General features: G+C 47.2%; 1 protein-coding gene across 8 annotated transcripts in view; it reads left to right on the plus strand.

Annotated features, from left to right (window-relative positions):
• SLC12A4 (solute carrier family 12 member 4) overlaps nt 1–14,012 on the plus strand; it is a 743,054-nt gene that overhangs the window by 300,909 nt on the left and 428,133 nt on the right. The gene's annotated exons all lie outside the window — the stretch shown is intronic.

Genomic DNA, 14,012 nt, shown 5'->3' on the forward strand with positions numbered 1-14,012 from the left:
TGCTCCTGGCTATGCATGGCGCCAGCAGTCGTTGAGCGAAGAGACAGCTGTATGCCTCCAGCCACCCTAAGGTGCAGAAACTGACCGTGTTCCTGTCTAAGTTGTTGGTACTGCAGAACTAATGGCTTGTGCCGAACCGAGGTGGAGAGTTCCAAGCCGCAATTTTTTTTTTCCAAAATGGCAGTGCCAGCCCTTAACAAATATGTAGAACAGAAGGTGGGCCAGTCCTTGACCTTATCAGTTTCTTCCAGGTGCACGGCAGTGCGGATGCGTGGAGCTGTAACTACGGTTAGGGCCTGTACATGTCCTTTACGGCCCACTGTTTGAATGTGTTTCCCGTCCAGCCACACCAACAACTTGAAAAGGAGACACCGCTTTCTCCTCCACGTTGTCAAACTGCTGCTTCTGCGCAAATGTCCACCTCCTCCTTCTCTACCACCACCTCAGCCTCCACAAGTGTAAGTGCTGCTTGATCATACCACATGTGCAGGGCACCGCATTGTCTCACAGTTCTAAACTTGGTTTTCCTGGGAAAACGAAGTCACACAGGGGATGAACTGCTCCGCGTCATGCAACAAGAAATAAATGTGTGGCTTTCTCCTGGAAAACTGCAAATCGGAACCATGGTGACAGACAATGGGAGGAACATGGTGTCTGCGCTGCACTGAGGAGGGATGGTCCATGTGCCCTGCATGGCACACGTGTTCAATCTGGTTGTAAACAGGTTCCTCAAGTCTTCCACCCATCTGCAAAACATTCTAACAATGGCCAGGAAACTGTGCACACACTTCTGCCATTCTTACAAAGCCAAGCACACCCTCCTCGAGTTGCAGCGTCAGAACGGCGTCCCCCAACATTGTCTGATACGTACCAGTTGGAATTCCAGCCTCCATGTTATAGACCGCAGATTTTTTGATAATGCAAGCGGACCGGAGTACCCCCCTGTGTTACTTTGATGTCGCCACTGGCAGCTCATGCGTGACACCTGCCGTTTGCTCAGGCCCTTTGACGAGGCCACGTTATTTGCCAGGACTGCAGGATGTATAACATCATTCCACTGCTTCATGTCCTGGGATTCATGCTGCAAATTCTGTTTAGTCAGGGCACTGGAGAAGTGGAGACTACATCACATGGCCACATGAGTCCGGTGGGGGCTGAACTGGAGGAGGAGGAGGACGACATTGGAGCACAAGCAAAGTCTGGTGAAATCGGTGGTTTTTCCACTCAGGTGAGTGGAAGTGAAAGAGAAGAGGAGCAGGAGCATCCAGAGGAGGTAGAAGATGAGGCAGATGACCCAGAAGCACAGTGGCAGTATATAGTGGTGATGGAGGCCGGGAATCCCTCAGAGTCACTTGCACAGATGGCCCGCAGCATGCTGCTTTGCTGAACTATTGCTAGCCGAATAGTCAACATCCAGCATGGGGATGACTTTTGGCTCTCTGCCCTCTTGGATCCTCACTACCGGTCAAAAATGGGTGACTTTTTTCCAGCTGCCGAATGGGAGGAACAACTAGCGAACTATAGAGAAATACTGTGCAGACAGGTGGCCTTTGGCAGGTCTGACCGAGGGATTTCTGGCAGTGATCGCTCGCATACTACTGCCACGGCTGTTGTGGGGAGATAGGGGGGGGGGGTTGGAGCAGTAGCACTCCATCAGCAGAAGCTTAAGTCTGGCCAGTACAATTACAGAGCATATTTATATAAAGAATAGTACATATTAGTACAGAAATAGTCAAATTACCGGTCCTAACAAAAAGGATCTCTTTATAAAGATAAAAGATAAAAGACTTCACAAGCGGTGAAGACCACCGTCATTACTATCTTTCAAAATGCAAAGTTAGAAATTTACTTCTCTCATGATGTTTCTATTTTAGGTTGGATCCAAAGCATTAGGTTTAAAAGCACATGTCACGTTTTAAAGTATGTATCAATCAACCAAAAACAACCATGGGTCAGAAATAGAGGTTTATAATGACATTGGAAGACTATCTCCGATAGCGTCCCAACTGGCCCACACTTCCTTGAAGTGTTCTGATCTAGAGTGGATTGACGCTGACATAGACTCCATCATTCTCATGTGTCTAATACGGGAATACAAGTCCTGTTGAGATGGAGGGGCTGGGCGTTTCCAAAACTGAGAAATCAGGGTTTTAGCTGCGGTCACTAGATGTAGGAATAGCCTGGACTTAGCTTTTCCACGATTCTGCGGGGTAAGTCCTAAGAGGAATGTCATGGGGTCTACTTCTATAGTAACTTCCAGTACTGCTTCCAGAATTTGACTAACCATTAACCAATAGGGTTGTATGATTGTACATTCCCAAAATATATGAATCAGGGAAGCTCCTGATGTATTGCATCTCCAGCAGGTATCGGGAATGTCTGGGTTTAATTTATGCAACAGTGCTGGAGTATGATACCAGTTCATCAATATCTTATATTGATTTTCATTATATAATACTGATGTGGAGCCCTTTGGAGCTTTATCCCATATCACCTTCCATATGGGCATTGGGATTGATCTCCCAATCCATTCCTCCCACTGATGCATATACGTGTTGTTAATTGGTTCCGTGTACGACTGTGTTAGTAGTAGGTTATAGAGATCTGAAATAAGTCCTTTTGATGTTGAGCCTCTTGTGCAAATGCGTTCAAAGTCTGTAAGGGTCGGGACCTGTGTAGTCTCCAATACTCGCATACAATGTTGGTATATTAAGGGATAGGTGGCTGTCACTGGAGTGAATCGGTCAGAGGCTGTAAGTAGGTCCGTCAAGGAGAGAAGGCAGTTCGTCGTGGGGTGGGCTAAATCTTTCACTTGAAACACTTTGGTTTGTTTCCAGAACTCCACAAAGTCAATATTTAAACTTTCCGGTAAGTGTGGTGTATATAGAAAGGGAGTTAGTGCGGACCTATGTGTAGCTAGATTAAACCTAATATGGCAACTACGCCATATGTCCCTTGTAAATGCCATCGGCGCTAGTAATGATGTGTTGGGTACTTCCGTCGGCGGCCCCCATATAAGTACGCTTGGGTGTATTGGGGCTAGCCAGAGTTTTCGATCTCCGTCCACCTATTGTAAGCCAATAGGCAGGTCCAGGAGGCTATGTGGCGCAGATGGGCGACATAATAGTAGAGAGCGATGTCAGGCATCCCCAGGCCCCCTTTAGATTTAGGTGCCGATAGTACTGATTTTGAAATCCTATGTCTCCCTGAGTTCCACAGAAAGTCGAGGAACATTGATTGTATTTGTCGCAGGACTTTCACTGGGACCTTAACAGGGAGTGTCTCAAATAAGTAGAGGAACCTGGGGAGAACCGACATTTTAATTGCAGCTATCTTTCCTAAAAGCGATAAATGCATATTGCGCCAGCCTTGTAGCTGCTTTCTCACACTTTGAATTAATGGGGGGTAGTTTGCTTTGTATAGGGTGGAAGTCTTATCAGTTAGTTGAATCCCCAGGTATCTTAAAGAAGTATTGTTCCATCTGTAGTGAAACCTGTCCTCTAGACGCTTAAGTAGGTTTGGGTCAAGTCTTATGAGCAAGGCCTCTGATTTAGTTTGATTGATCTTGTATCCTAACAAGCTACAATACGTATTTATCGCCACATGGAGGTTAGGTAGAGAGATTAGGGGGTCAGAGAGTGTAAGCAATACGTCATCGGTGAATAAGGAGATTTTGAATTGCTTTTCTCCCACCTTAACTCCCTTGATGTCTGTATTATTCCGTATCTGGGCTGCTAGGGGCTCAATACTTAAGACATGAAGTAAGGGTGAAAGGGGGCATCTTTGACGAGTCCCATTTCTGATAGTTAAGTAATCTGAGTGTGCGTGAGATAATCGAATTTGTGCTGTAGGGGAAGAATATAGACCCGCTAGAGCTTTCAGGAACGGTCACTTAAGGCCATAGTGGGTTAAAGCTCAAAACATGAAATGCCAATTTAGGCGATCAAACGCCTTTTCGGCATCCAGGCTTAGAAGTAGTGCTTCCTTTTTTTCCTATGTATCAGATCTATGAAATCTATAGTACGACGGGTGTTATCGCCAGCCTGTCTGCACCTAACAAACCCCACCTGGTCCTTATGAATCAGTTGAGGGAGCCAATCCCCAAGCCTATTCGCCAACAATTTAGTAAATATTTTCAAGTCAGTGTTAAGAAGGCTGATTGGTCTATAACTAGAGCATTCCATTGGGTCTTTACCCTGTTTAGGGATGACCGTTATGTAAGATACTAACATAGTCTGTGGGATTGGCTCCCCTTTGAGGAACCCGTTAAACAGTGTGCTTAGATGCGGCAAGAGGAGGGGGAGGAATGTCTTATAATACAGGTACGAGAAGCTATCTGGGCTTTCCCTCCTGGAAGTTATTTTAATACTTCCTCTATCTCTTCCGGTGTAATATCTTGATTTAAGTGGGACAATGCCTCTGAGGGTAGTTGAGGAAGGGAGCACTGAGAGAGATAGGGGTCCAGTTTTGCATCCCGTTCTGAGGGAGTAGGGGGTAGGTCAGACGGTAGAGAATACAAATTCGTATAATAAGAGTAGAAAAGATTTGCTACTTCCGTTTGATGATAATGTATAGTACCATTTTTATCTTTTATTGCGTAGGGGCTTTGCATGGCTTCTTTTTGCTTTAGTTGACGAGCCATCATTGTATGGGCCTTGTTCCCGTATTCATAGTACCTACTATGACTTGTACCCATTTCAGGAGTTGGGGTGAAGGGTTAGAGACTAGTTTCGCTTCGGCTTGTCGCAAACTCCGTTTAAAGTGAGAACAGTGCATAGTCCTGTCTTTTTTCAGCTTCGTGGCAAGTGAGATCGCCTTACCTCTAAATACTGCCTTATGTGCCTCCCATAGTATTGGTGTCGAGGGGGCCGTTGGTGAATTTTCCTTAAAGTAATTTGTCAGGACCGTTAAGGATTCCCTAGAAGTAAGAGATGTTAAGAGAGTTTCGTTTAAGCGCCAGTGGGGTACACGGGGTATGGAGTCTTGTAGCTCTAGTTCTAACGTGATCGGGGCATGATCCGACCAAGTTATAGGCCCTATATCCACTGATGTGGAAAGTCAGAGTGTTGGCACATTGCCAAAAAAATAATCGATCCTGGAGTGAGTTCTGTGTGGGGCTGAATAGAATGTATATTCTCTCGCTGTAGGGTACACAACTCGCCATAAATCATATAAAGCATGTTTCCGGATTAGTCGTCTAAAGCCGGATGATAGTGATTGTGCAGCTTGGGGGGTGGGTCGAGTGGGTAGGGAAACCCGGTCTACTATGTCTGAGAACGCTGCGTTGAAATCTCCTATCAAGGTCAGTCCTCTACCTTCTGGAGATAATTTATTCAATACTTTAGTTAGGAAAGACAGCTGGCCTACATTAGGGGCATATACATTACTTAATGTGACGTTGGTTCCCAGGAAAGTTCCTTTAAGTATCGGGTATCTCCCATAGGGGTCTACAATTGATTCTGTTATCTTCAGGGGGCAATGACTAGAGATCAAGATAGCTACTCCTGCCTTTTTAGTAGGGGCGTTAGAGAGAAAGGCTGTTGGGTACCAATGTTTCGCAAACTGAAAGGACCCTGCGGCCGTGAAATGCGTCTCTTGTATAAATGCTATGTCCGCTTTGGACTGACGTAGCTCCTTTAATAGAAGGCGTCTTTTGACGTCGGAGTTCAAGCCTTTGACATTAAGCGATAAAATTCTAACCATTATCTTTGGAGCTGGGCCTTCTGCTATGTGTGGTGGATGATAAGCTGACAGGATCACGGCCACAGGGCCCCCCGGACTGCACCCTACCGTTAATCGTTCCTGTCTGACATGTGGGAGATTCAGAGACAGTCTTATACCTGAACCCATGGATTGACAAATAAAACAGAAATAAACATGTAAATAGAACATCAAACATAAAAAAAACAATAATTTGAGATAGCGAGAACATCTGACGATTTTTCTCGCCGTGAATCCTCTTAAATACAGATGATAAAGAAATACAGTGAATCTGCTCCATCTCAGAGGAGCGAGCCTGACCTAGAGGATTCACTGTAGGGGGAATTGTGTACCAAGATATCATAGCGATGCACAAGCACAAAAAGTGCCGGAGAAGGCTACTTCGACTGTCAATGTTGTCGAGAGGGTTAGATGTGCACCCCTTAGCCTTGGTACAAAATCCCGCTCCACCCAATTAGCGCTAGAGATGCAAATGAAAAAGGCTGTTAAACAGAAACTGCTTATTTAGGCTACCTATTCAAACATTGGCTACATTTTTTTTCTGAGGGCCTCTCAGAAGACATAAAATCTGCATTGTATTGTAGCTGGTACTTATCGTCTGGATGAAGAGGCTCTACGATCCAGTTCTGGTGTTCTTTGCCTTTTCTTTGAAGGACGGACTGGTTGCCATGTAGGTGGGAGATCCACCGCTGTATGGAGCTTCAACCAATCTGGCAGTTCTCGTGCTGTTAGCTGAAGCTGGTCACAAAAATTCTGCAGCTCTTCAGGGAAACGTAAAGTAGCAGATCGGCCATCTCTTCTAGCTGTGAGGCTAAAGGGGAATCCCCAACGGTAGGGTATCCCCTGTTCTCTCAATAGGTCCAGCAGTGGTTTTAGAGCTCGCCGCTGCTGAAGTGTTATCCAAGACAGGTCCTGAAACAGCTGAATGCGTGATCCTAAAAAAGTCAGTTTTAAGCAACCAGGAGCTTTTCATGATTTCTTCTTTGATCCCAAAGTCTGTAACATGGCAGATCACATCCCGGGGAGGGCCGTTGGATTTAGGTCTAAGCGCCCTGTGCACCCTATCAATTTTAATTGGGGTATCTGGCGGTCTATCTTATACCAGATTGAAGAGACGCTGTAGGTACCCCTGAACATCTTCTTCCCCCTGTTGTTCTGGGATTCCCCCAACCCTGATATTGTGGCGGCGGCCTCTATTGTCTAAATCCTCAATATGGCGGTGAAGATCTCTGATGGTTGAAGCTTGGGAGACGACCTAGGTTTGTAAGGTCGATACCACTGCTCTGGCTTCATTGTGATCATCCTCCAAAACGTCCACCCTTTGTGCTACTTGTTTTACATCATTACGTACTGCCGCAATCTCCTGCCTGCAGGTTTCCTTGACTTCTGCAATTAACTCCCTAAAGTCCTGCTTAGTCGGGAGGCGCTGGATATATAGCCATAGAGGGTCATGAAGCGGCGGGGACTGCTGTGAAGCAATATTGGATGAATAGCATGGAGTAGCTGGTGGGGTGGATATAAGGGCACCAAGCTCTGACGCTCCTGACAGAGGAATATGAGGAGAAGTTGGGCCTTGTAGTGGGTTTTCTGAAGAGTAGGCAGGTCCCCCTGCATAAGAACCCTCCTGTTCTCCTCTCCCCTCAGTTAGCACTGCTCTGGTCTCCTGTTGCAAATTAGGTGAGGGAGGGAGAGTCTCCTGGGCCACATGTTCTGAAGGGGAGGGTGTACCCCTATCCAGGGTGAGGAATGTCGGGCCAGGTGTTGTGGGGGATAGGGAGACGTCCAGGGAGCCCCCCTGCTGTTCAGCACACTGACCTGGCCTGCTGAGGATCTTTGCTTCTCCCATACTCCGGGGCAATACTGCTTGTGCAGCTCCTTCACTGGCTGTCCTCCGCTCCGGGTAAGCTGTACCGGGGTCCGGCTGCTAATCGTCCAGAAGCGCGCTGTATGTGGCACGCGATGCACGCTGTGGCTGAGGAGGGGGGAGGGAGGATCTCTCGCTGTTGTCAGCTCCGGGCGCCATCTTGCTCCGATCTGATTGCCGCTCCGGACCTTTTCTTTTAAAGAAATCCGCCGCGTAGCTGCTCGACGGAGGTCTCTCCTGGCTCCTCGATGTCCGTCCTGAGGGTCCCTTGCGATTGCCCATTATAGGGTGAGCGGGATAAGCAATTTTAAAGCTTATTTGGCTGCGGGCTGCAGAGCTCAGGGACTGCACGTCTGCACGCCTTGGCATCCGGTCACGCCCCCCAGTCTGGAGTCCTTAATGAGCAACTTCATTCCTGGGGTGGTGGCCTACTTGGACAGCACTCTACCACCTCAGATAAAGGATCTACTGGACTACTGGGCAGCCAAACTTGAAGCGTGGCCACAACTTGCGGAGTTTGCAGTAGAAAAGCCGTCCTGCCCGCTCTGATGTCACACTACTGGCTAGTAGTGTGACATCAGAGCGGGTGTTCCGTGCAGCGGGGGCCATCGTTACCCCAAGGAGGACCCGCTTGTCCACCCATAATGTGGAGAGACTGATCTTTGTCAAAATGAATCAGGCTTTGATCGGCCCAGATTTCAACTCTCCTATGCCTTATGCATCAGATTAGATCAGCCATGACGCCTCCCTCAAATGTTTAGAAATGAGTCTGGATTCTAAGTACCTGCCTCATCTGCCAGTTGCTCCATCTGCCTCCTACCATCTTTACCAGGGACTGGAATTATCCGCCACCACCACACTGTATCATTGTGCCACTCTGTGGGCTTCTGCTGCTGACGCCACCTCCACACTGTATCATTGTGCCACTCTGTGGCTTACCAGGCTGCCATCACCCTCACACTGTATCATTGTGCCATTCTATGGGCTCCTGCTGCTGCTGACGCCACCTCCACACTGTATCTTTGTGCCACTCTATGGGCTCCTGCTGCTGACACCACCTCCACACTGTATCATTGTGCCACTCTGTGGTTTACCAGGTTGCCGCCACCTCCACACTGTATCATTGTGCCACTCTGTGGGCTCCTGCTGCAGCTGATGCCCAGGGCCGGATCATAGGGGGGGCTCCTGGGGCGCGAGCCCCGGGGCCCCCACCACTTTGCCTTTAAAGGGACCCCCACCAAGTGCGGGTGATTAGGGCGGACGCATGGCCGCTGGCATCACCCACTGTATGTTTTGGTCAGAGGCGTGCGTACCTACCATACCGCAAGTTCCCCAAGCCAACCACTTTGGACTTTTTGAAACAGTGCTGAAGGCAGCCCGCACGCAACAGTATGATCATGGAACTTCCTAGCTGCAGGAGGAGAGCTCCACAGGGCAGCGCTTTTTGGAGCTGCTGCCAGGTAACTGCTTACTTTCTGGCAGCAGCTGAAAATGAGAGGAGCTGGGATTCTGCAGACTGCAGGGTGGAACTGGAAGGCCTGGCTCTGAAATGACCCTCTCTTCTTCAGTCAAAGTTAACCCCCCTGTCCGGGAGCTGTCAGAGGAGGGGGAGAGGCACATCACGGAGCTAGAAGAGCACATGGTAAGGAGAGCTGTGAGCTCCGGTATGTGCTTTTATCCCCTACTACCCCCCTGTAGTGGATGCACATGGCTGCCCTGGGTGCTGGGGGTGAAGACTTCTCTTCCAGCACATAGGTGAGTTTATGTATATATTGTACTGTGTGTTTATGTGGATGTATACAGTGCATATATAGAGTGTGCATGGTTTCAGTGTGTATATAGTATATATGTAGTGTGCGCATGGTGTCAGTGTGTGTATAAGTTATATATGTAGTGTGTGCATGGTGTCAGTGTGTGTACAGTATATATGTAGTGTGTGCATGGTGTCAGTGTGTATACAGTACATATGTAGTGTGTGCATGGTGTCAGTGTGTATACAGTACATATGTAGTGTGTGCATGTGTCAGTGTCTGTGTATACAGTATGTATGTGTGCATGGTGTCAGTGTGTGTATACAATATATATGTAGTGTGTGCATGTTCTCAGTGTGTGTATACAGTATATATGTAGTGTGTGCATGTTGTCAGTGTGTGTATACAGTATATATGTAGTGTGTGCATGGTGTCAGGGTGTGTACAGTATATATGTAGTGTGTGCATGGTGTCAGGGTGTATACAGTATATATGTAGTGTGTGCCTGGTGTCAGGGTGTATACAGTATATATGTAGTGTGTGCCTGGTGTCGGTGTGTGTATACAGTATATATGTAGTGTGTGCATGGTGTCGGTGTGTGTATACAGTATATGTGTAGTGTGTGCATGGTGTCGGGGTGTGTATGCAGTATATGTGTAGTGTGTGCATGGTGTCGGGGTGTGTATGCAGTATATGTGTAGTGTGTGCATGGTGTCGGGGTGTGTATGCAGTATATGTGTAGTGTGTGCATGGTGTCGGGGTGTGTATGCAGTATATGTGTAGTGTGTGCATGGTGTCGGGGTGTGTATGCAGTATATGTGTAGTGTGTGCATGGTGTCGGGGTGTGTATGCAGTATATGTGTAGTGTGTGCATGGTGTCGGGGTGTGTATGCAGTATATGTGTAGTGTGTGCATGGTGTCGGGGTGTGTATGCAGTATATGTGTAGTGTGTGCATGGTGTCGGGGTGTGTATGCAGTATATGTGTAGTGTGTGCATGGTGTCGGGGTGTGTATGCAGTATATATGTAGTGTGTGCATGGTGTCGGGGTGTGTATGCAGTATATGTGTAGTGTGTGCATGGTGTCGGGGTGTGTATGCAGTATATGTGTAGTGTGTGCATGGTGTCGGGGTGTGTATGCAGTATATGTGTAGTGTGTGCATGGTGTCGGGGTGTGTATGCAGTATATGTGTAGTGTGTGCATGGTGTCGGGGTGTGTATGCAGTATATGTGTAGTGTGTGCATGGTGTCGGGGTGTGTATGCAGTATATGTGTAGTGTGTGCATGGTGTCGGGGTGTGTATGCAGTATATGTGTAGTGTGTGCATGGTGTCGGGGTGTGTATGCAGTATATGTGTAGTGTGTGCATGGTGTCGGGGTGTGTATGCAGTATATGTGTAGTGTGTGCATGGTGTCGGGGTGTGTATGCAGTATATGTGTAGTGTGTGCATGGTGTCGGGGTGTGTATGCAGTATATGTGTAGTGTGTGCATGGTGTCGGGGTGTGTATGCAGTATATGTGTAGTGCGTGCATGGTGTCGGGGTGTGTATGCAGTATATGTGTAGTGCGTGCATGGTGTCGGGGTGTGTATGCAGTATATGTGTAGTGCGTGCATGGTGTCGGGGTGTAGTGCGTGCAGTATATGTGTAGTGCGTGCCTGGTGTCGGGGTGTAGTGCGTGCATGCAGTATATGTGTAGTGCGTGCATGGTGTCGGGGTGTAGTGCGTGCATGCAGTATATGTGTAGTGCGTGCATGGTGTCGGGGTGTAGTGCGTGCATGCAGTATATGTGTAGTGCGTGCATGGTGTCGGGGTGTAGTGCGTGCATGCAGTATATGTGTAGTGCGTGCATGCAGTATATGTGTAGTGCGTGCATGCAGTATATGTGTAGTGCGTGCATGCAGTATATGTGTAGTGCGTGCATGCAGTATATGTGTAGTGTGTGCATGGTGTCAGTGTGTGTATGCAGTATATATGTAGGATGGATAGCATGGCGTCAGTGTGTGCTGTGCAGTGGAAAGCTGTATATATTAATTACGGGGGTCCATATATTACTGGCAACGTTTACAAAAATTGTGGGGCGGGCCCCGACCAGTTTGCGCCCAGGAGCCCCCACCACCCTTATTCCAGCCCTGCTGATGCCACCTCCACACTGTATCATTGTGCCACTATGTGGGTTCCTGCTGCTGACGCCACCTCCACACTGAATCATTGTGCCACTCTGTGGGCTCCTGCTGCTGACGCCACCTCCACACTGAATCATTGTGCCACTCTGTGGGCTCCTGCTGCTGACGCCACCTCCACACTGAATCATTGTGCCACTCTGTGGGCTCCTGCTGCTGACGCCACCTCCACACTGAATCATTGTGCCACTCGCTGGCCTACTCATGCTGCTGCCACCTGACCGCTGTCTCCCTGGAGAACCCTGTTATTTCCATAATGCTGTTTTTACCCTCCACCACTCTGTGACGTTGCCACTGTTTAGTTTTCCCCTTCATTTCATCTGTCAGAAGGAATGAAAAGCCTGAGGATTGATAGGCAAAAGCAGGAGGGGATACAGAACACAGAGGACATGCAAATATCCCATTTACTGGTCATCTCTGTTTTTGATCCACTCCTGTATGTTTTGGCTTTAGCAATACTGATGATGGATTATTGACCGATTTGAAAGCGTAGACTGACGGATGAAATGATGGGTAAAATGATCAGTGGCGTCAATGAAGAATGCCGACACCCTCTGCGCTCTTTTGGGGGGTTTCTTCATGTATCCGCGTGTAACAGAACAGGTTCTGTCGTTATCTATGGAATCATCTGATGTCAGTGTAAAATGAGTGCACTGATGTTACAGTGAGATCTTGGCCCTCAGTTCCGACCTTTCCAGCTGGCACAGACATTACCTTGTCAGGCTGCATTCCTGCTTCGCTTTTTTGGTGAAGTTGGCCTTTATAAGTGCCCATGGAATTGTAGAGTGAAGCGATTCTAAGAGCGGCGGCTGTCATGTGCGTGTCATCATAAAACACAGCATTGTTTGAAGACCAAACCACGCTCCCTATGCATATTTAATCATGGCACAACGTTCTACAACACCCTACAGGCTCTCTGCAGCCAGGAAACACCTGTTTTTTTAACATGATTCGTCGTAATTCAGGTCGAATCGAATTTTTAAAAAAAATTCAGCGAATCGGGTTGAACCGAATTTCAACAAATTTGCCCATCTTAACACGCTAAATATTTGTGTACAAGGATATTAGTGGACACAACTGTGTACCCTTCTACTGTGAATACAGTTGGATGAATGCACAATAATTCTCTAGTGCTTTGTCTAAATATAGCAGGCGTGATGTGGATGTAGGTAGATAATCATTAAGAAATACCCCAGTATGGCAGATGAGTTAAGTACTGAGAGTAGAGGTCCCTCGTGTATCCAAGCCTGTTTTTGTAATTTGTATGTTGGGCTTTCACATTTATTCGGTTATTGCTAGTACCAGCATATACAGTTGTTTTTAAATGTTCCTTTATACAGTGTGGGGAATTGCTCTGGTAGTTGACTGGTAGCAGTGCAGGAAGCAGGGACACACGCAGGTTTAAAGTCCAACTTAAGTGTTTTATTCACACTTGCAAAACAGAACACAAATTCAGCCTTGGCTTAGGCACATGCAAAAACATTACAAAAGTATTTCCTGCCCGGCTAGGCGCTGTCTTATACATTTGACGGACCCTTGCTATCCAGGTACCAGGCTGCCTGGCACCCGCTCTTGGCCAGCAGCAAGACAGGAGGCCCTCAGTTTCCTTTGCTGTGACAATGCAATCTCGCCTTCAGCTCTCCAGGTAGGGCCTCTCCTACTGCTTCTGGCCTGCAGATTAAATCAGGCCCTAACGAGGCCTGTGACCCACACCTGTGAGCAATTTAAAAACCCAGGACCGAAGCCCGGGTGGAGTAGGAGTCCCACTACCAGCCTACCCCTACTCCATAATAAGCAGGCCCAGTACAGACATTACAAATGTGTCTGTGTTAGCTAGGCCAACACAGACAAAACAGACTATTCCTGCTTATCACATGTCTGCATTAACCCTTGGGTAACTGCAGACAAACCCAGGGCTTTTACCACATGCATTTCATCTGCCTGTAGGACAGATAGCGGTTTTCCCAAATGACACCTCTCACTTTCTCACAACAGGCAGTATTTTATATTTTTATAGCATAATATACCTACAAAATATATTAAAAATAACATTAAAAATATTTTAAACGGGCGTGAATATAAATAGAATGGCTGGTCGTGGAAAAGCATCTAGAAACTAGCTTCTAAATATAGCTCTTTTGTACTGAATGGCATACTACGTGGATGTTAACAAGGCTTTTTGTATCATACTCACTGCTACAATTGCCTGTCCATTGCGTTTTTTGTAGTGCGCCAATAATTTCTACTGCACGTGTTTGCTTTTGTTTAGATTGCTGAAATTCAAACCCTGGGATGGAGGGGACCCACGAGGTATGTCAAATGTACAGTATATGATCCTTACATGTTGGATACAAGGACATCTTACTGTATATATGATATGCCAGTAGTTCAGGGATATTTTAAACCCTTTTAGCTATTTGACTTTTCAGATTTGGACAATATATGTAGAATTAAAGAGAAATATTTTTTATGGGGTTGAAGGGACCAGTTTCGCTTT

The sequence above is a fragment of the Engystomops pustulosus genome, chromosome 7 (genome assembly GCF_040894005.1).
Source record: "Engystomops pustulosus chromosome 7, aEngPut4.maternal, whole genome shotgun sequence".
Classification (NCBI taxonomy): domain Eukaryota; kingdom Metazoa; phylum Chordata; class Amphibia; order Anura; family Leptodactylidae; genus Engystomops; species Engystomops pustulosus.